The 23,284-nt window shown below is 36.3% G+C and overlaps 2 protein-coding genes across 8 annotated transcripts in view; one reads left to right on the forward strand and one right to left on the reverse strand.

Annotated features, from left to right (window-relative positions):
* The window catches only part of Cep44 (centrosomal protein 44), a 45,778-nt gene extending 43,645 nt beyond the window's left edge, over nucleotides 1-2,133 (reverse strand). For 3 of the 7 annotated variants that reach the window (XM_046427525.2, XM_046427523.2, XM_046427524.2), the window contains exon 1: nucleotides 1,611-2,133. The gene's annotated coding sequence lies outside the window, so the exon portion shown is untranslated. Of the gene's footprint in view, nucleotides 1-269; nucleotides 390-1,610 lie in introns of all 7 variants that reach the window. The other 4 variants (XM_046427522.2, XM_058573676.1, XM_046427520.2 and 1 more) reach the window with 3 other exon arrangements.
* A 38-nt stretch (nucleotides 2,134-2,171) lies between these two features.
* Fbxo8 (F-box protein 8) overlaps nucleotides 2,172-23,284 on the forward strand; it is a 60,125-nt gene continuing 39,012 nt past the window's right edge. Inside the window, exon 1 of the mRNA XM_046427527.2 lies at nucleotides 2,172-2,436. The gene's annotated coding sequence lies outside the window, so the exon portion shown is untranslated. The remainder of the gene's footprint in view (nucleotides 2,437-23,284) is intronic.

Consider the following 23,284-nt stretch of genomic DNA (forward strand, 5'->3'; position numbering starts at 1 on the left):
AAAAAAAAAAAAAAAAAAATTCTTGGATTCTGCCACTGAACAATTTCATATGTCTGAAACTCTTTCAAGTTCCAGACCTATCTAACTTCGTAAAATTCTTCTCAGGTACTTTCTTACTGAAAGACATTCTCTAACTTTAATGTAAAAGGTATCTCTCCCACAGATTTTGTTTAGTCCCTCCAAATGTATATCTAATCATCCCAGTACATGCAATTTTGTGGTATCTTTCCTTTTTCTGAAGTCCTGAAACACGTTTCCATGTCTCTTACATTATTTCTACCTCTGGTAATGGAATTTCTGACAACAAAGTATGTCCCTGGAACACATCCTCTTCAGTACCAGTAGAATACATATTTTGAAGAAGAGTAAGATACAAGTACAGCTTGGATCTGTAGGTGAAGGAGATAAGTGATAAGACAGAATAGTAAAAATGAAGAAATTAAAAAAATTTGAGTATTACAGAAAAAATTTACAGCTCCTGCTGTACATTTCCATGAAGGGCTTTGCTAAAAAAAGGTGGGGGGAGAAAACACTAAAATTAAGATATTAAAAGAAGCTAATCTATTACTTATGCATATTTTAACAGAGTACTTTTGGAAACGAAAATTAATTTTTTACTTTAAAAAATGTGATTAACATTTTCACCTGATTACCCTTGTCAAAGAAAATTCAAAGGAGGCAATACTCAGCTTGTAGCACAGATTCAGTCATTAAGGTCTCAATATTGCTGGCTAGCTTCCCCTAGAGTTCTGTCTACAAGTCAAATCTGTCCGAGAGAATTGATGAGAAAGGGATAAAACAATATATACTATTAAGTAAAATATATTATTAAGTAAAATATTTAAGATTTTTAATGTAGCTCAATCACCTAGCAGTTTAAGATCATTAAAATGATGCCTCCCAATGGGATGTCACAGGACTCAAAGTGATTTTTGTTAGAATCAAACAACTAAATTGTATACATTAGTGTGGATGGTTAAAGAGTTTGTGGCATAGATCCAACGATTTATATTATCTAAAAACCATGCGTCAAAAACAAGAGGAATAAAGATGAGAAAAAATTAAATTTGTGAAAATTTCCACAAAAGATATTAAGGAAACACTGTTCTAAGTGATATGGAGAAAAGTTTGAGGAAGGGAAAGCATTGAGGAAACTGGGGGGAAAGGGAATAACTGTGTAAAGGTTTGCGAATAATTCTGGAAAAATATTCTACGACACCCCAATTACAGAATATAAAAAAATGAATTAAAATTCAAGACAGTTCTTTTTATAGTGAGAGGAAAATCTGTAATTCTTATGATGGAGAAATATTTTAAACACCTGGAAAACGCAAGCAAGGAAAAGCCAACTACTTTCAACTCTTCCTTCCCATCAGTATTTTAGAGGAGCCCGATGCATCCTCAGCTCAGAGTATCCACTAGGAATCCATCCCTTACACTGATCCCAAGACTGTAACTTCTCTATCCTAAGCCACAGCTTAAATCTGATTAAGCAGCTACGATATTTTCTACCTCGTCGCTATTAAAAGCATACACCAGGCGGGTATACACGCAAGGCACATTCGGGATTCCCCTTCCGTAATTTAAGTTAAAAGGGTGAAGAGACAGACCTGCTCTTTCGCCTCCACCCGGGGTCTCGGTGAGGAAAGCAGAGAGAGGCGACTCTGTCCAAACTAGTGCGCAGCCCCGCAGGCTCCCTGGGGCTCACCCGGCAGCCCCCGAGCAAAGAAGACCTCTAGCCCAGCACGACAAGAAGGGGAGAAAGGGCATCTGTAACCGGAGCCCATCACCGGAACTAGTCTCCAGCAGGCACTCCCTCAAGGCCAGAGCTGGAGCCCCAGCGCGCTTCTCGCGCCGACCGTTTGTGTTGGAAGAACAAGTTCGAGCCCGCCGCGCACCGCGGCAAGATCTTCAAAGCGGCGGGCTCTTTGGCGCTCTAGGATTCCTCGCTGCAGATTCCATGGTCCGTTCGTCCAGACTCTGAGGTGACTTGACTCTGCAGAAGGCCTCCTCAACGGCCAGGGCGATACTAAGTTGCAGATTATTAATCAGTATAATTTAAAAGGTCAGAATAGCTCGGACTAAGAAGCGAGAAACAAGGAATCTGTAGCGAATCGTAAACAACGGGAATTAAAGTGCTTCTTCTTTAAGGGTCAGAACCCGAACGTCACTTCCGGCAACAATAGGAAACGTCAAAACTGGGACAGTAGGCAGCTCTGGCTCCTGCAGCTTGAGGTGTTCCGAGTTCACACGGGTGTAGGGCTGTTTCTGATACTCTCGCCGCCGTCATCTTCACCGGCGTGAACTAGTAAAGTTTGGACACACTTCTCCATGGCCTGGGCATCAGTTCCTGGCTGAGCCATTTTCTTTTTGGCTTAAAGCCCCCGCCCAGAGGTCGATTCGTCGCGGCGGCGGTGGAGATCACAGGTCGCTCAGGTACTAGCGTCAGCCTAGATATTTTATATCTATTTATCTCTTTTGCCTGTTTACCCTCACTTTTCTTCACGGAAATAAAGACAGCCAGTGCTTGCCAGTTGGCAGAAATTGGCCGATCTATAAGAGTTTACGACCAATGACAGTGTAATGTATCTTGAGTGACAGCAGTGGTGGCTTATTAAAGTGAAGAATCAGTGCCATGAGGCGGGAATGGGCGTTCCTTCTGTTTCTAGGCCATTGGGGTATAGGTCAGCTTGGGACCCCAGTTGGTGACCCAACCTCATTTCGAAATAAAACCGAGAAACAGCAAGGGTTACTTTATTTAAGCCCAAGTGTTGCTTTTAGGTGTTATTTGGGTGCCTTACCACATTTTTTTAGTTCTTTTATGAATGCAAATGCAGTTGACGTTACAACAAGCAAATTTTGGTATAAAATTTGTTAAGGTTTTAATTCGTCTTTTTTTGTTTCGTTGTAACTGGGCTCTAATCTCTCACATGATGCATAATGAATATTATTAATTGGACAAAATTACACAAAAGAATCTCAATTCTCTGTCATTTGACTTTTTTGGTTTTATTTTAGGTTCTGTGTGTCTAATAATTGAGTCTACTTGTTTTACAACTATAGTTTTTATTTTTAAGGATTCTAGGTGTTTCTCCCTGGGTTAATTAATCCTGACCTTTTATTGCCTGTGAAGCCAATTTGTTTTCCATCTCAGCATTTCTTTCTCTTTTAATGTTTGGAGTGTGGTAACTATATTTCTAAGATAAGAGATCACCCCTCCATAAAAATGACTTACAAATATGTCAGGTTTCAGAATGAAGAATAAACAGGTTTTGTTATATTTTTCAGGTTGATTCATAAAATTTCATTTTTGTCTAGTTAACCTGACAATTTGTTTGATGAGGTACTTTGTTATCTATTGCTGAGTAACAAACTATGACCCTTATTTACCCCAGCTTAAAACAACAAACATCCATTATCTCAGTTTCTGTGCCTCAGGAATTAGGGCACAGCTTAACAGAGAGCCTCTGGCTCAGGTTGTTTTATGAGGTTCCATCAAGCTGTAATTAGGGGTTATGATCTCATCTGAAGGCTCCTCTGAGGTGAAGAAGACTCCACTTCCAAGTGCATGTATGTGGATCTTGGCAAATCTAAGTTCCCCACTTCATGAATGTCTTCAAAAGGCTGCCTCACATAATGTGGCAGCTGGCTTCCCCCAGAGTAAACAATAGAGAGAGCATCCAAAACAGAAGGTTGTGGTCTTTTATAACCTAATCTCAGAAGTGATATTCCGTCACTATTTACATTTTGATTTGTTAGGAGTGAGCCATTAAGTACAACCCAAAATGGAGAGGGAAGGGATTACATAAGTACATGAATCCCTAAGACAGGGATCACTGGGTGCCCTTTTATAGACTGCCTGACATAGATACCCTGGCTGGTAACTTTCAGGAATTAATAGATAAGAATAACTGAGCAAAAATGTGTCTAATAGAAATGCAGTCTGACAAGGAAAATTTCAGATTGTAAAGAAATAAACAAAGTTGTACTAATATTATCTCTCTTGGAAAAAGTTTTTATCTTTTTTCATACTAATTATCTAAAGAGGCATACTTTATATTTTTCTTGGAATACTTTGAGAGATGATATGTGTGAGAGGATCTTTGTGTTTAGGGTCTACATAAGCAGAGCATATACCTACAGGAGAGTGTGTGTTTCTTATCCACTGCCCTTTTTGTATGGTTGAAATTGGCTCAAAATAAACATGAGCAAAGATGGCTTTTACGGTTGTAAGGGATCAGGAAGGGGCTAGGAATAAATATAGAGAGAATGTTGATCACTGTCAGCCTTTGTATTGGGAGAGGTTTGTCTTAGAAATTTATTTCAGCCAGGTATAGTGGCTCATGCCTTTAATGCTAGCTAATTCAGAGGCTGAGGCAGGAGGATTACAATTTAGGGAGACTGTTTAAAAAAATGAAAAGAGCTGTGAATAGAGTTTAGTGGTAGAACTCTTTGCCAGCATGAGTGAGACCCTGTATTCAATCCCTAGAACCCCCCTTCCAAAAAAAAAAAAAGAAAATGCATTTTGGATGTTTTAAGTGTCTTTAGGTGGCAGGTATCACCCTCTTCCTGTGTTATGGGGCTGCACATAGCATCCCAAGCACAATTTGTTAGTAAATCATATAAGTTTGTTGGAAATGAAAGATACAGGCTTCAGACTTTATTATGTCCACCTTTTGGCTATGACCCAATGTCAGATTGATTATGCTTTCTCCAGGTTTGAAGGATATTGTAAATTCTTATCTGTTAGTAAAATATTACTTTTTATCTCTCAAACCTCATGTGCTTACCACCAATTTGAATATGGCAATTTGCAGATTATAAATTTGGCTTTTAAATCTTTGCTCTCTATCAGGTTAACATAATTTATTTATAGTAGGTTGAAGTCACTTTACAGATACAATGTTGGGTCCTTTAGATGCCTGCACCATTTTAAACAGAATCTTGAGAAAATAGTACAGTTTAAATGTTTCCATCCAAAAAAATATTTTACAGTAATAACTTCCAGGTAATCCAAAATGTTCATCATAATTTTTTAACATATGATCAGTTTAGTGAGGATCAGTTTTGTGTTTTTACTATGTTTTTGCTAGATTAAAAATATGTTCTTTATTTCACACTATATATATAACATTGAATTACCAAAACATTCCTCTTTTCTTTGCTCACAATGCTTTTGAATATTTTCAAATTTATGACTTTATAAACAACCACTCATATAAAAGTATATAATGTTTTCTACATCTATATGCAGATTTGGAAACAGAGGCTCTTCTAGTCACAATAATGCATCAAAATCATTAGTACTGAAGTGTAAAAAAGTTACATGTAACTCATGTTGATTTTTCATTGGACTATTATGTAATATTTTTAAAACTTTTTAATGAATACATCTATTTATGGAAATTTGTTTCCTGTTTTGTTTTCTCTCAATGTTTTGTTTTTCTGACAAATTTCTTGACAAACATTTTATAATAAACTAAAACATCTTTTATTAACTTGAGTAAATTTATATCATATTTGGGGCAAAGTATTTTAGTTATATATAGAGAGAAAAAGATGTGGTTTTAAGTTTAGGCAGCAGATTTAGGTAGGTTAGATCTGCAGTTAGTGGTTTGTGTATTCTTCAAGAATAGAATATATAGGATTTCATAAACTATTTGAATGAAGAAGACAGGCATGGTGGTACACACTTATAATCCTAGGGATTCAGGAGGCTGAGACAGGATCACAAATTTGAGGCCAAACTCAGCAATTTAGCAAGGCCCTATCACAAAATCAAAACAGAAAAATTTTAAAAAGAACTAGGAATGTAGATCCTACATTCAGTTTAATCCCTAGTTATGTGTGTGTGTGTGTGTGTGTGTGTGTGTAGGTATATATGTATTGGTCTCTTTTCATATATATATTCTCATTCCCCCCCCCCTCTCTCTTTATTTTTTAAATGAAAGAACCAGGTTTTAGCAAGAAAACCAAGCTTGGAGAGCCCCTATCGGCTCATACTGAGCAGTGAATCCTAGAAGTCAGGAAGACAGGGGGAAAAGAAATAGGAAGGATGAATGCTAAAGACATAGACACATATACCCATCTCTGTTACTTATTCATTTTATATATTTTTAGGGTTTTTTCCACAACATTTTATTTTTATAGGAGCATAGAATTATTTTTCCAGTTTTTCCAGTATGGTTAAAATACATATAACATAAACTTCATCCTCAATCATTTTAATTATATGCATTCATAATGTTGTGCCTACAATCATCATCCTCCAGCTTCATAATTCCTTTCATCTGGTAAAACAGAAAATCTATACACATTCAACAACCCATTCCCATCCCACCCCCAGTCCCTGGCAGTTACCATTCTATTTTTTATATATGTGATTTTTACTACTCTAGATACCTCATATAAGCAGGATCATTACTTGTCTTTTTATGACTGGCTTATTTCACTTGTTTTAAAGTAGTATTGACATCTTAACAATATTAAGTCTTCCAATCCATGAATATGAATGTGTTTCTATTTATTTGTGACTTATTTCATTTCTTTCATTGTATCTTTCATTGTACCTTTCATTGTAAAATGCTTTCATCTGCTTGGTTAAGCTAATTCCTAAGTATTGTATTCTTTTTGTTGCTATTGTAAATGGAATTTTTTTCTTAATTTCCCTTTCAATTTGTTCATTGGTAGTACGTAGAAATACAAGTGATTTTTGTGTGTTGATTTTATTTTCTTGTACTTTGCTGAATTCATGTATAAGTTTTTAAGTTTTTTTTTTCCAGAATTCTTATGGTTTTCTACATATAAGATCAAATCATCTGTAAACAGAGATAAGTTTACTTCTTTCTTTCCAGCTTGGATATCTCTTTTATTTCTTTTTCTGGCCTAATTGCTCTTGGAACCCTAGAATTTTATTGCTAAGAGAGACTTTGGAGATGATCAAGTTCAAAACCTTTGTTTTACAGGTAAGGAGTTGGGGTTTTCAAAATTTAAATATTTTCCCCAATTCTCACATCTAACTAAAGAAACAGTCTGAATAAAATCCATGTTTTATATTGGTTTCTTTTCACTATTAAATGTTTCTCATCACATTTCTGACTTTCCTGTTATTTCAGGCTACTCTCAAAATTTAATACCTTGTTTTTCTGTAAAAAAAATAAGTTCTATGAGAATTATGATTTTTGTTTTGTTTTTTAATTCCACAGTGCTCATATGAATAGCTATTATAGTTAGTGGGCATGAGAGTTTGATGTACACTGAGGAGGTGAGTTGGATAGTTGGGATATACTGTCATGGCTGCTGCTGATTACAATTGTTCTAAGTGAATGATAGTGCAATAAGAACCAGTATAATTAAAGGTAATACTGGTAAAAAGTGTGATAATTTTATTTTATCTACAAGTTAACACAGATGATAGTACATTTCTTTCAAAACAAGTTAATGAAATTAAAATAAGCCTAAAATTCTCAGATTTCTGTTTAGGATTTAAACAATACATCTTAATTTTTATGTTTATTTAGTTACCATTTTGGTAACACTCATTATAGAATGAAATTAAAGAACAGGAAAAAAAACTTCAGAAAACAAAGTTATATTGTAAATCTTCTTGAATTAAAACAAATCCTACAAATGGTATGCCTTTTAGTAAGAAAAACTGCTCTTGCAGGACCACATCTTTAAATTTAATGAGTGGGGGCCTTTTTTATGTGTTTAATGTACCTTGTGACCTCTTAGTACTTAGCTATTTCCCTTTTCTCCTTAGAAAGACCTCCTTGTGGATTTACCCTTCTTTCATTCCTCTACAATTGTTGCCCTTAAATTTTAGGAGTGTGATTGGTTATCAGGTTTTTTTTCTTTTCTTTTTAAAATTTCTCTACCCACTCTATTGTAAACTACTTTGGTGGTCTTTTCTTTTGAAAGTAGAGAAATAAATGGGCTGCCAATTTGATTATAAATGTCTCAAAATATTTTCTCACAGATTCTCTCAACATTAATAGGCCATTGAATAATATCACTTGATACCACTTAAATATTTTTAAACCTAAGTTACCAAAAATTAAATTGTTGCTTTCTTCTTGAAAAATATTGGGACATATAAATGAAATTCCTTATCTTTAAAATTGAAATGTGTATTTTAGAGATTACTGTTTTTACACATTTTAGATCTTTGTCTGAGATAGAAGTCTTTACAAATTTCACTATTTGGATGCCAAAGAAATGTTGAAGAAAATTATAATGAGTATTTAAATGAGGCTCTTTATATGTCTATCAGTCATTACCTAAATGGTATAACACTGTTTTTCCAAAGGTGCTTGATGGAACTGGTTTGCCTCAAACAAGAGTATTTAATGAGAGTGCTTTTTGAGACCTTCAGCCTTTTTTCTTCTCAGTTTCCAATAGGAAGATTTTATATCCTGCATGGTATATATAAACCATTCTTCTTCATTACATACAGTTGTCTTCATAGCATATACCCTTTGAATGCTCACTGCCATCAAATTACTAAAAGCATTAGTACACCTACCCTTCTTAAATATGAATAATGCTTTGTTATTTAACATGTTACATGTAAATATTTTGATTAAACCTACTAATATTTTACACATTGCTTTATATTAGATATACAACTATTAATGAAGTTATTTTCATCTTATTCTTTTGTGGAAAGACTCTTTTGAAAACACGTCATACAATAAAATATACTACCTGTTTTAGGATTGTTGCCATTTACTAGAAGTAAGCAGTACAGAAAACTATCATAGTTCTTATAAATTAGCAACTGGTATAGTTGCTGGCAATTAATCTTTAACTTGTACTACTTTCTAGGTAGAAGTTCCTTTATGCTATGCTACCACATACTTGTTTAGACTAAGACCATAATTCTTTTTTTAATGAGAAAACTACATCCAAAATCAGCTGTTTCTCAGATTTTTCATTAAAGAAATTAAACTAGGAATTACATACTGCTTTACCAATTAAAAAGTACTTTTATATACATTATCTTACTGAAGGGTCATAGCAATCCTGTAAAATAGATAGGAGTGATTTCCCCTATTGTATAGCAAACAGAAGCTCATAACGTTGTTTGAAATACCTTAGGTCAAGTTATGGCATAATTGTAGCTTTAAATTCACCCTCTACAATAGCAGTGTCAAGAAAACCTCTATGCTTTTCTCTGTAGCAGATGTTAGAGTCTATTCTCCAATTTCAGCATAATAAAACTAAATGAATTTAAAGAAAACCAAATAGACCTACATACTTCCAATTAGATTTTTTTAAATTGATTCTTCTGTTAAGAATTTGGTCAATGTTTAATGAAAGTATTACTATTAGTTTTACTATTATTTTAATAGAAAAAATGATGTACACGAATATAAAAGATTTAAATAAAACATTTTAAAAACATTAATAAATAAATCATTATTTTCACATATATTAGAGAGTTACTATTTAAAGTGGTCTAAATTAACACACTACTTTATGTAATTTTAAATGAGAAGTTATACTGATTTTCTAATGTATTTTGCATTTACATTGTCTTTTTGTTTTTGTTTTGTGTGTGTGTGTTGTTGGAGATTGAACCCAAGGTCTCAGACATGCATGCTAGAGAAGTGCTCTGCCACTGAGCTATATATTTCTAGCCCTACATTTTCTTTTTCATAGACTAAGTAAGAGACACAAAAAATAATCTTTTTTATTGATATCACAACACAATTATAATAGTCAAACATCATTTTAGGATTTGTATTGTTAAGTATTTATATTACTTGATTGTGTCTTCTTTGATCTATATAGTAAATTTGACAGAGTCAGATAATTCATAGACTAAAATTTTTAAAAATTAGCTTAATTTCCTAAAGTCTAAAATAGTTACTGTTTGTCAAATCACACCAAATTTGCTGTGTCCCTGGTCACTTCTTTCAGAGCATTCATGAAAGTTCCTAATTCCTTTTGAAAAACAATTTTGTTATCATTTACATACTATAAAATTCACCCATTTTAAATGTACAGTTCAGTCCTCCCACCTTCTCTCTCTGAAGATAATTTTGGATACATATGCGATGGCAAGAAATATACAGATTCCTTTTACATTTTACCTTATTTCCCCAGTAACATTTTGCAAAACTGTAATATACTATCAAGGAGGATATTGACAGTGGTACAGTCCACCAGTCTTTTCAGATTCACAATGGATATGTGTGTAAGAAGTTCTGTGCAGGTTCATGCAGACTAATTCCACAGTCGGGTACTGAACAGTTATGTTATCCCAGAAGTCCTTCATGCTATACTTTTTTAACTGTTATCAATCTTTTTCTTGGCTAATAATATTGAACACCTTATGTGCTTATTCACTGCCGGTGTATGTTTTTGGTTAAATAATGTCTTTTGGGCATTTTTAAATTGGATTTTTTTTTTGTTACTGTTGAGTTTTGAGAATTGTTTTAATTTTCTCTACTAGTCTTTTGTCAAATGAGTGGTTTGTGAATATTTTCTCTCAGTTCATTAGGTTATGCTTTTTAAAAAAATATTTTTTTTAGTTGTCAATGAATCATTTATTTATTTATTTATTTATTTATTTATTTTTATGCAGTGCTGAGATGGAACCCAGGGCCTTACACATACCAGTCAAGTGCTCTATCACTGAGCCACAACTCCATTCCCTAGGTCATGCTTTTATCTTTTAAATAAGAGCTTTCAAATAGCTTTATTAATTTTTATTTTTTATTTATTTATTTTATTTTATTAACTTTATTAATTTTTCTTTTATATATCATGCTTTAATGACAAGAACTCCTTGCATAGCCTTAGATCTTAAAGATTTCCCCTATGTATTTTTTTTAATTTATAGTTTTTATGTCTTATATATCTATGATTTTAATTTTGGAAAAGGTGTGAGCTTTAGGTCCTGATTCATCTAATTCAGTTTTTAAATCAATGTTTATCATTCATTCAGTCAACAAATATTTGATGAGCAGTTTATATGTTCAAGACACTAGGTTTTATACTGCATTTATCCACTTTTGTGTGGCATCAGCTCCTCATCTTAGTACTTAATAGGCAGTCCTCATTTCCATGGTGCCCTGTTAACTAAAACTAGTGCATGTTGGCAGTGTGGTCTTACTTTGTGTGTTTCATGGTAATTACTAACAAGTAGTTACCATGAATGGTACAAAGGAAGGGTTGTGTATATACATATAGGCATATATATATATTCTTACATTTTATACTTATATTTTTGTATATTATATATTTAAATTTTCTTGTAACAATGAACTATAATAAAATGAATGAAAGTACAATATAATAAATGAGTTCCAAAATTATCTTAATAGACATATGTTTGAGTAAATATTGTACAATTATCAAGAAATGTGCCTGCAAATACCAATCTCACCAATTGATAAATTGATTTAGAAAGTCTAAAAAGTTAACCTGCTATCCACAAAACACTTCATAATTTAAATTACTGGGGATGGAAAGGTGTTACTAAAATTTGTATTGTAAACAACTTCTTATTAATTGGAAGGTGTATTTTGTGGTACTTCCAAAAGGACTTTTTGGCTCATTGAGTTTTCCAATGAACTCTTAGAGTTTCTTCTGAAAGCATATTGATAGTGATTTAAAATTATGAAAGCACCTAACTTCCAAAGTGGCACCTGTTATCACTGACTGATGACTCAATTATTTACCTTACTTGCCATACTCTGTTTTTATATATAATGTATCAATCCAAGCAAAGTTAACTTCAACTTACTTTTTATATTTACTTTTTTTTTCTTAGCAAAAGTCAGTGGCATCTCTCCAAATTTCATAGGTCCTAAATTCATGAAATTTAGGAACAGGATTATGACTAATTAGGTAATTCAATCCAAAATAATGAGATTAAATGGAATAAAAATAAAAGTTATCATTTAAAGAGTCTGGAAGAAAATGTATGTAAAACTACTTTTATTGTAAACTACCTACTATGGATTAAGTTCTCTAAATGTTATCTTAAGTTCCATGGGATAAGAATTATTATCTATTATTTTACTAATGAAAAAATTAAGGAGATATTATAACTAATCATATTCTGTATTAGAGTTTGATCCAGATCTTTTTTCATATCAAAGTTTGTGGCTTTCTTAAGTACATTAGCCTGAAAGAGCAGTTGCAGCTGGGAGCAACAGTAGAGATAATAAGCAGTGACAGGTAAATGAGATGAGCACCAGTGATGAAGAGACAGATGGTAGAATGTCTTTGACAATTAATGGGCTCTAATAGCTCTGGACATATGATTTGCTGGTTAGAAATAAAAGGTCTGGGCTGAGTTTGACTCTTAGATCTTCCATTTTCCAGCTATGAGATCTCAGGCAAATTTGCTTATCCTCTTTGGGTTAAGATAATATTACCTACCTATTAAGATTGTTGTGAGGGTTACAATGAGACAATATGTAAAATATTTAGGAGTATATGGTTCAGAGTATTAGATAAATGGTTTATAGCACAAAAATAATATTTGTTACTATTTATAGTACTAAATACTATGTAAATAAACATTATATACATACTATTATGTACAAAAGAAGGGAATGCAGCTAGGAATTCTATTATTATTATTATTATTATTATTATTATTATTATTATTACCACCAAGGATTGAACCTAGAGGAACTTTACCACTGAGCCGAATCCCCGATCTTATTTATTTATTTATTTATTTATTTTTGAGACAGGGTCTTGCTAAGTTGCTTGAGGCAGGCTTTGAATTTATGATCCTCCTACCTCAATCTCCTGTGCCGCTGGGATTACAGGTGTATACCACTATGCCCAGAACAGCTAGGAATTCTACACGTACACAAGAATTCTAAGGATGTTTTTTTCCTATTTGTTTAAAAATATTTTCTCTGTTCTTCAAAATAAAAAATTCTTATCAAAAATAATTCTTACTTAATGTTTTGATATTTTCCTTAACAGGTTTCTTACTACTCTTATAATGCTGTTTCCTTAGTAATGGGCTTCAGTTCATAATATAATTTACCCTAGGGTAGCAGTTCTTGACCTGAGTGCACTAACTCAAACATGGGGTTTTTCAAATTCATATGCCTAGATTCCATAGCCAGGAGGATTCTAGTTACATAACAATCATATGAGCAATAGAAATAACTCTTATATACCTTTTACCTAGCTTAACCAATTTTTAACATTTTTGCTACTTCACTTTATTATTTTCTCTTTATAGACACAGACATCACTTTTTCTGAACTGTTTTAGAGAAGGTTGCATAAATCATGCCTTGATGCTTCAGTTTATGTTTCCTAAGAACAAGAATATACTCATATTCATTATACACTTATCAAGTTCAGGAAATTTAACATTGATATAATACTTTATACAATCTTCAGTCCATATATCCAGTTTCTTAATTATCCCAGTAATATCCTGTATAGCAATTTTTTCCTAGTACAGGATCCTTTTCATATACTGCATGTAGATATTTTCTTTAACCTGAAATTATTACTCAGTCTTTCTTTGGCGTTCTTTATAGCATTGGAATCCTGAAGAAAAAAATTCTATTGTTTTATGGACTCCATTTGTGTTTCTTTGATATTTTACAATTGAATTATGTATTTTGGGTGGAATACAATGTAATTGATTTTGTGTCTGTCTCAGGGTGTCACATCCAGAGACGCATGTGTTTGTTTGCCTTTTATTGTCAATGCTAATTTTGTCATTTGCTTAAAGTACTGTAAGATTTCTTAAGTTCTTTTTGCAAGCAATGAGTAACATGTGGGACGATACTTTGAGACTATAAAAATTGCATTCTTTATCAGACTGCATTCAGCATCCACTGGTAATTCTTCTCTGAAGATTGTAAAGTGGTGATTTTTCTAACTTCATTATTCTTTCTATTAGTCATCATTGTACTGCTAAGAAAGACCTACCTCCTCTTTTTTATTTATGTATTTATTTATTTATTTATTTTTAAATTTTTTATTGTTGCTTATTCAAAACATTACAAATTTCTTGATATATCATATTTCACACTTTGATTCAAGTGGGTTATGAACTCCCATTTTTACCCCATATACAGATTGCAGAATTACATCAGTTACACATCCATTGATTTACATATTGCCATACTAGTGTCTGTTGTGTTCTGATGCCTTTCCTATCCTCTACTATCCCCCCTCCCCTCCCCTCCCCTCTTCGCTCTCTACCCCCTCTACTGTCATTCATTTCTCCCCCTTGTATTATTTTTCCCTTTCCCCTCACTTCCTCTTGTATGTACTTTTGTATAACCCTGAGGGTCTCCTTCCATTTCCATGCAATTTCCCCTTCTCTCTCCCTTTCCCTCCCACCTCTCATCCCTGTTTAATGTTAATCTTCTTCTCCTGCTCTTCGTCCCTACTCTGTTCTTAGTTACTCTCCTTATATCAAAGAAGACATTTGGCATTTGTTTTTTAGGGATTGGCTAGCTTCACTTAGCATAATCTGCTCTAGTGCCATCCATTTCCCTGCAAATTCTATGATTTTGTCATTTTTTAATGCAGAGTAATACTCCATTGTGTATAAATGCCACATTTTTTTTTAACCATTCGTCTATTGAAGGGCATCTAGGTTGGCTCCACAGTCTTGCTATTGTGAATTGTGCTGCTATGAACATCGATGTAGCAGTGTCCCTGTAGCATGCTCTTTTTAGGTCTTTAGGGAATAGACCGAGAAGGGGAATAGCTGGGTCAAATGGTGGCTCCATTCCCAGCTTTCCAAGAAATCTCCATACTGCTTTCCAAATTGGCTGCACCAATTTGCAGTCCCACCAGCAATGTACAAGTGTACCCTTTTCCCCACATCCTCGCCAGCACTTGTTGTTGTTTGACTTCATAATGGCTGCCAATCTTACTGGAGTGAGATGGTATCTTAGGGTGGTTTTGATTTGCATTTCTCTGACAGCTAGAGATGGTGAGCATTTTTTCATGTACTTGTTGATTGACTGTATGTCCTCCTCTGAGAAGTGTCTGTTCAGGTCCTTGGCCCATTTGTTGATTGGGTTGTTTGTTTTCTTATTGTCTAGTTTTTTGAGTTCTTTGTATACTCTGGATATTAGGGCTCTATCTGAAGTGTGAGGAGTAAAGATTTGTTCCCAGGGTGTAGGCTCCCTATTTACCTCTCTTATTGTTTCTTTTGCTGAGAAAAAACTTTTTAGTTTGAGTAAGTCCCATTTGTTGATTCTAGTTATTAACTTTTGTGCTATGGGTGTCCTATTGAGGAATTTGGAGCCCGACCCCACTGACTGTAGATCGTAGCCAACTTTTTCTTCTATCAGACGGCGTGTCTCTGATTTGATATCAAGCTCCTTGATCCATTTTGAATTAACTTTTGTGCATGGCGAGAGAAAGGGATTCAGTTTCATTTTGTTGCATATGGATTTCCAGTTTTCCCAGCACCATTTGTTGAAGATGCTATCCTTCCTCCATTGCATGCTTTTAGCCCCTTTATCAAATATAAGGTAGTTGTAGTTTTGTGGATTGGTTTCTGTGTCCTCTATTCTGTACCATTGGTCCACCCGCCTGTTTTGGTACCAGTACCATGCTGTTTTTGTTACTATTGCTCTGTAGTATAGTTTGAAGTCTGGTATCGCTATACCGCCTGATTCACACTTCCTGCTTAGCATTGTTTTTGCTATTCTGGGTCTTTTATTTTTCCATATGAATTTCATGATTGCTTTCTCTATTTCTACAAGAAATGCCGTTGGGATTTTGATTGGCATTGCATTAAACCTATAGAGAACTTTTGGTAATATCGCCATTTTGATGATGTTAGTTCTGCCTATCCATGAACAGGGTATATTTTTCCATCTTCTAAGATCTTCTTCTATTTCTCTCTTTAGGGTTCTGTAGTTTTCATTGTATAAGTCTTTCACCTCTTTTGTTAGGTTGATTCCCAAGTATTTTATTTTTTTTTGAAGATATTGTGAATGGAATGGTTGTCCTCATTTCCATTTCAGAGGATTTGTCGCTGATATACAGGAATGCCTTTGATTTATGCATGTTGATTTTATATCCTGCCACTTTGCTGAATTCATTTATTAGCTCTAATAGTTTCTTTGTAGACCCTTTTGGGTCTGCTAGGTATAGAATCATGTCACCTGCAAATAGTGATAATTTAAGTTCTTCTTTTCCTATTTTTATGCCTTTAATTTCTTTCGTCTGTCTAACTGCTCTGGCCAGTGTTTCGAGAACTATGTTGAAGAGAAGTGGAGAGAGAGGGCATCCCTGTCTTGTTCCAGATTTTAGAGGGAATGCCTTCAATTTTTCTCCATTCAGAATGATGCTAGCCTGAGGCTTAGCATAGATTGCTTTTACAATATTGAGGTATGTTCCTGTTATCCCTAGTTTTTCTAGAGTTTTGAACATAAAGGGATGCTGTACTTTGTCGAATGCTTTTTCCGCATCTATCGAGATGATCATATGGTTCTTATTTTTAAGTCTATTGATGTGGTGAATAACATTTATTGGTTTCCATATATTGAACCAGCCTTGCATCCCAGGGATGAATCCTACTTGATCATGGTGTACAATTTTTTTGATATGTTTTTGTATCCGATTCGCCAGAATTTTATTGAGGATTTTTGCATCTAGGTTCATTAGAGATATTGGTCTGTAGTTTTCTTTCTTTGAAGTGTCTTTGTCTGGTTTAGGTATCAGGGTGATGTTGGCCTCATAGAATGAATTTGGAAGTTCTCCCTCTTTTTCTATTTCCTGAAGTAGCTTGAAAAGTATTGGTATTAGTTCCTCTTTAAAGGTTTTGTAAAACTCTGCTGTATACCCATCCGGTCCTGGGCTTTTCTTAGTTGGTAATCTTTTGATGGTTTCTTCTATTTCCTCAATTGATATTGGTCTGTTTAGGTTGTCTATATCCTCCTGACTCAATCTGGGCAGATCATATGACTTAAGAAATTTATCTATGCCTTCACTATCTTCTAATTTATTGGAGTATAAGGATTCAAAATAATTTTTGATTATCTTCTGTATTTCTGAAGTGTCTGTTGTGATATTGCCTTTTTCATCCCGTATGCTAGTAATTTGAGTTCTCTCTCTTCTTCTCTTCGCTAGCATGGCTAAGGGTCTGTCGATTTTGTTTATTTTTTCAAAGAACCAACTTTTAGTTTTGTCAATTTTTTTCAATTGTTTCTTTTGTTTCGATTTCATTAATTTCAGCTCTGATTTTAATTATTTCTTGCCTTCTACTTCTTTTGCTGTTGTTTTGCTCTTCTTTTTCTAGGATTTTGAGATGAAGTATGAGATCATTTATATGTTGGTTTTTTCTTTTTTTAAGGAATGAACTCCAAGCAATGAATTTTCCTCTTAGAACTGCTTTCAATGTGTCCCATAGATTCCGATATGTTGTGTCTGTGTTTTCATTAATCTCTAAGAATTTTTTAATTTCCTCCTTGATGTCTTCTATAACCCATTGATCATTCAGTAACCTATTGTTCATTCTCCAAGTGCTGTATGCTTTTTCCTTCCTTCTTTTATCGTTGATTTTCAGTTTCATTCCATTATGATCAGATAAGATGCATGGTATTATCTCTACTCCTTTATATTGTCTAAGAGTTGCCCTGTGACATAATATATGATCTATTTTTGAGAAGGATCCATGTGCTGCTGAGAAAAAAGTGTAACTGCTTGATGTTGGGTGGTATATTCTATATATGTCAATTAAGTTTAGGTTATTAATTGTGTTATTGAGTTCTATAGTTTCCTTATTCAACTTTTGTTTGGAAGATCTGTCCAGTGGCGAGAGAGGTGTGTTGAAGTCTCCCATGATTATTGTATGGTGGTCTATTAGACTCTTGAACTTGAGAAGAGTTTGTTTGATGAACATAGCTGCACCATTGTTTGGGGCATATATATTTATGATTGTTATGTCTTGTTGGTGTATGGTTCCCTTGAGCAGTATGTAGTGTCCCTCTTTATCCCTTTTGATTAACTTTGGCTTGAAATCTATTTTATTTGATATGAGTATGGACACTCCTGCTTGTTTCCGAAGTCCATATGAGTGATATGATTTTTCCCAACCTTTCACCTTCAGCCTATGTATGTCTTTTCCTATCAAATGCATCTCCTGTAGGCAGCATATTGTTGGGTCTTGTTTTGTGATCCATTCTACTAGCCTGTGTCTCTTAATTGGTGAGTTTAAGCCATTAACATTTAGGGTTATTATTGAGATATGGGTTGTTCTTCCAGCCATATTTGTTTATTCATGTTACTAAACATGATTTGTTTTCCTCTTTGATTATTTTTCCCCCCTTTACTGTCCTACCTCCCACTTTGGTTTTCATTGTTATTTTCCATTTCCTCTTCCTGTAATGTTTTGCCAAGGATGTTTTGAAGAGATGGTTTTCTAGCTGCAAATTCTTTTAACTTTTGTTTATCGTGGAAGGTTTTAATTTCATCTTCCATCCTGAAGCTTAATTTCGCTGGATACACAATTCTTGGTTGGAACCCATTTTCTTTCAGTGTTTGAAATATGTTATTCCAGGATCTTCTAGCTTTCAGAGTCTGTGTTGAAAGATCAGCTGTTATCCTGATTGGCTTACCCCTAAATGTAATCTGCTTCCTTTCTCTTGTAGCTTTTAAAATTCTCTCCTTATTCTGTATGTTGGGCATCTTCATTATAATGTGTCTAGGTGTGGATCTCTTATGATTTTGCACATTCGGCGTCCTGTAGGCTTCTAGGATTTGGGATTCTGTCTCATTCTTCAAGTCTGGGAAGTTTTCTCATATTATTTCATTGAATAGATTGCTCATTCCTTTGGTTTGGACCTCTATACCTTCCTGTATCCCAATGACTCTTAAGTTTGGTCTCTTAATGTTATCCCATATTTCTTGGATGTTCTGCTCATGGTTTCTTAACAGTCTTGCTGAGCTGTCTATGTTCTTTTCAAGTTGAAATACTTTGTCTTCATTGTCTGATGTTCTATCTTCTAAGTGTTCTACTCTGCTGGTAGTATTCTCCATTGAGTTTTTAAGTTGGTTTATTGCTTCCTGCATTTCTAGGATTTCTGTTTGTTTGTTTTTTATAACCTCTATCTCCCTGTATAGTTGATCCTTTGCTTCCTGGATTTGTTTGTGTAATTCATTGTCGAAGTGATCTTTCATTGTCTGATTTTGCTGTCTAATGTCTTCCTTGATACTCCAGATCATCTGAAGCATGTATATCCTGAATTCTTCATCTGACATTCCATCTGCTGCAGCTGTTACCTCTTCTAAAGTTGAGTTGACCTGCATTGCTTGTGGTCCTTTCTTTCCTTGTCTTTTCATACTGCTTGCGTTTCTTTCTGCTTGGTGAAACTGTTGTGGTTTTGAAATGTTTTTTTCCCCTATATATTTATATTGCTCTTGTATAGTTGAAAAGTCTCCCTTGCAGGGTCGGGCGGCGGTCTGCCTACCTTGCAGGCGCGGGCGGCGGCTCTGCTCTCTCCTTACTCCAATTGGGGTGTCGTGACTACCACGCCGGCACGTCACTGGGCCTGTTCCGGGCGCGGGCGGTGGCTCTGTTCTGCCCCTACTCCAACTGGGGTGACGAGTGTACCACGCTGGCATGCCACCGGGCCTGATCCTCCGGTCGGTTGCAGGTCTGCCTACCCTGCAGGTGCGGACAGCGGCTCTGCTCTGCCCCCCCTCCAATTGGTGTGACTTGTCTACCACACCCGCGGACCACTGGGCCTGTTCCGGGCGTGGGCAAAGGCTCTGTTCTGCTCCTACTCCAATTGGGGTGACGTGCCTACCACCCCGGCCGGCCGCTGGGCCTGTTCCACCGGTCGGTCGCAGGTCTGTCTACCCTGCGGGCATGGGCGGCAGCTCTGCTCTGCCCCTACTCCAAATGGGGTGACGTGTCTGTTGCACCGGCAGGCCGCTGGGCCTGTCCCGCTGGTCGGTCGCAGGTCTGCCCACCTTTCGGGCATGGGTGGCGGCTCTGCTCTGCCCCTACTCCAATTGGGGTGTCGTGACTACCACGCCGGCAGGTCGCTGGGCCTGTTCCTGGCACGGGCGGCTACTCTGCTCTGCCCCTACTCCAATTGGGGTGACGTGTGTACCACGCCGGCAGGCTCCTGGGCCTGATCCGCCGGTCTGTCGCAGGTCTGCCTACCTTGCAGCCGCAGGCGGCGGCTCTGCCCTGCCCCTCCTACCACGCCTGCGGACCACTGGGCCTGATCTGCAGGTTGGTCACAGGTCTGCTCACCCTGTGGGCACGGGTGGTGGTTCCGCTCCGCCCCCACTCCAATTGGGGTCACGTGACCACCACACCTGCGGGGCCTGATCTGGGCGTGGGCGAAGGCTCTGCTCTGCCCCTACTCCAGTTGGGGTGACGTGTGTACCACGCTGGCAGGCCGCTGGGCCTGACCCACCAGTCTGTCGCAGGTCTGCTTACCTTGCAGGCACGGGCGGCGGCTCTGCCCTGCCCCTCCTACCACGCCCGTGTACCACTGGGTCGCGGGTCTGCCCACCTTGCGGGCGCGGGTGGCAGCTCCGCTCCGCCCCCTCTCCAATTGGGGTCACGCGACCACCACGCCGGCGCGCCACTGGGCCTGCTCCGGGCGCGGGCGGCGGCCCGGCTCCTCCCCTCTGGCTCGATGACAAATCGAGAGAGACTCGGGTGTCTGTGCCTCACCCTCCCTACCAGGAGACCAACTGTTTCTGTCGCCGCTGGTATTGATGAAGTTCTCTCCTCCGCCGCTTTCTGATGACATCAGATCTCTGCCATGTTGGTATCCTATGCGAATGGCAGCATTTCGTTCCCTTTGCCGGGTAACCAAAGCAACGGGTGATTCCTGACCGGCCCTCAGCAGGACCCGGACCGAGAAGCAGTTTCCGCGGGCTCCTTAGCCCTGGGCCAGAGCAGTTCCGGGAGCTGGAACTCGGCCGCTCCTTGCTCGGTGTATGCTCTGATAAGAGCAGGCTCCAAGCAGCAGTTTCCACGTATTTATGTATTTATTGATCATCCTTGTAGACTGGGGGATTTTTTTTATGTGATGGATCATATTACTGTCATTTTGATGCCCACATTGACCCATATTTGGTCAACAGGAGCTACCTTCAGATCAGCTCCAAATTTCATTTTTACATTATCTCATTGCTTTTGTTTTGTTTTCATGTGCTTTTAGCTCAATGGACATTGATAATCCACATTAAGAAACACTGCATTAGGAGTTTCTTGATGGCCCACAAGTGGGTCCTGAGTGGACTGAAAAGATGAAAGTTGGGGGAAAATGCATCTTTTTTTTTTCAATTGTAGACACACACAGACACAATGCCTTTATTTATTTATTTTTTATGTGGTACTGAGGATCAAACCCAGTGACTAACGTGTGCTAGCACTCTGCCACTAAACCACAACCCCAGCCCACATCTTTTTTTTTTTTTTATATATTATAGTATCACACAGCTTTCAGTGGGTACCTACTATGGGCAAACCCACAAAATATTTACCATAATTCTTGTGCAGATGTTTTGGCCACACTTTTAATGATTGAACATCTTTGAGGCAATAAAATGTGGATTCATAGATGTGTGGGCCCTCATAGGACTGATGGTTCTTGATTTAGGGGAATTGATTTGATAGTCATTATAGTGGGCCAATTATAATTATTAAGAGGGTCATGGAGAGGAATAGTTTCTTGGTGGTTCTTCAGATTTTTTTGGAGAAAGTGCTAAAATTTGCCTGGTAAATGATAGGGGTTGAGATGGATGTCTAAACATTCTAGACATGTGGTGTATATGTATTGAGAGGAGAGATTGTGGTCTCCTGTTCCATATACACATATTATTTCATTTAATTCTCACAAAAATCGTAAAAGTAGGAAAATTTTTATCTTTCTAATATAGGAAAAGGAAACAGCGAGCCACTGATGTTAACCCACTGATATTTTATTACTCATTTTACTCTGTATTTTTCCCTTTCTTACTCTATGTTTTGGAGTCCCAGATGTCTTGGGCATTTTGCAAAGTATATAAGCTTCTGCTATCTTTCTGCACTTTTCCAGATCATCTTCCTTTTTTCCTACATGACTTCATTGGAAACCACTCCTCCTCCCACTTTTCATGTTACACCAATATGTTGAAATCTTTTTTCATGGTAGTTACTGTTTACTCCACAAAGGGAACATTAGCTAATCAAGAAGCTCTGCGCAATCTTCTGGGTAAATATTTTTCAAAGGTTTTGTTAATTTTTGAATAATTCTGAATCTTATTACTTTCATTTACATCATCCTATTACTATGCTGCTATGCCACAACAGCATAGGACTTTAGGAATAGAAAGTTAAGTTTAAGTTTGAAATGTGAAATATGATAATAAATCAACCAAAATATGAAATTCTTATGCAGGAGATTAAATTAATAAAATCGCTATTGTTCAGTTCATGTGATGCATTCCTTAGAACTAAGTATTTAGGATTACTCAATTTGATTACCAGTTCCTCACTCAATAGTCATTAATATAAGGCTTCAGAGTTTCTTGTCCACTACTGTGCTTCATGAGTGTGTTTGTGGGCAGTGTGGAATTGAACATGAATATTTTGCTCTTAAATCAAAATAGTATTTAATGACTCTGAGACTGATCAGGATTAACTGATCACAATAGTAGTCAAGTAATGCTCCTTATAGGCATGTTTGCAAATTCTAGGAAAGTAGAAGTTTTCAAATCTCATTCATTTGGCTGTTTGACCATTGTAAATATCTCTGTATTTTCTGTAGGAGCAATGATTCAGTAGTTAGTAATTCAGTGTTTTCACTGAATTTTATAAAACACAGCTAAAATGAATAATAAGAATAAATTTTATTTCTAATATTTATACATGAAATACACTAGTTATTATTTCTCTTTTAAAAGTGAAGAATTTTTTTCCAGGAAAGCATTATCCATTTCCCTCAACCTATTTGTAGTGAACATATAAGTTACCAGCAGTAACTTCACCACAAAAATTCATATTAAAACAGAACTGGTGGAGGTGGAGATGTGGCTCAAGCAGTAACGCGCTCGCCTGGCATGCGCGGGGCACTGGGTTTGATCCTCAGCACCACATAAAAATAAAGATGTTGTGTCCACTGAAAAATAAATATTAAAAAATTCTCTCTCTCTCTCTCTCTCTCTCTCTCTCTCTCTCTCTCTCTCCCCCTCTCCCCTCTCCTCTCCTCTCCTCTCTCTCTCTCTCTCTCTCTCTCTCTCTCTCAAAAATGATTTCAAATACAAAAACTTCTGTGTTCATTTTTTTTTCAATTTGGAATTCTTTGTATATT

This window comes from Marmota monax, unplaced genomic scaffold (assembly GCF_021218885.2).
Source record: "Marmota monax isolate L192 unplaced genomic scaffold, Marmota_monax_Labrador192_F-V1.1 WCK01_AAM20220418_F8-fsc00159, whole genome shotgun sequence".
Taxonomy (NCBI): domain Eukaryota; kingdom Metazoa; phylum Chordata; class Mammalia; order Rodentia; family Sciuridae; genus Marmota; species Marmota monax.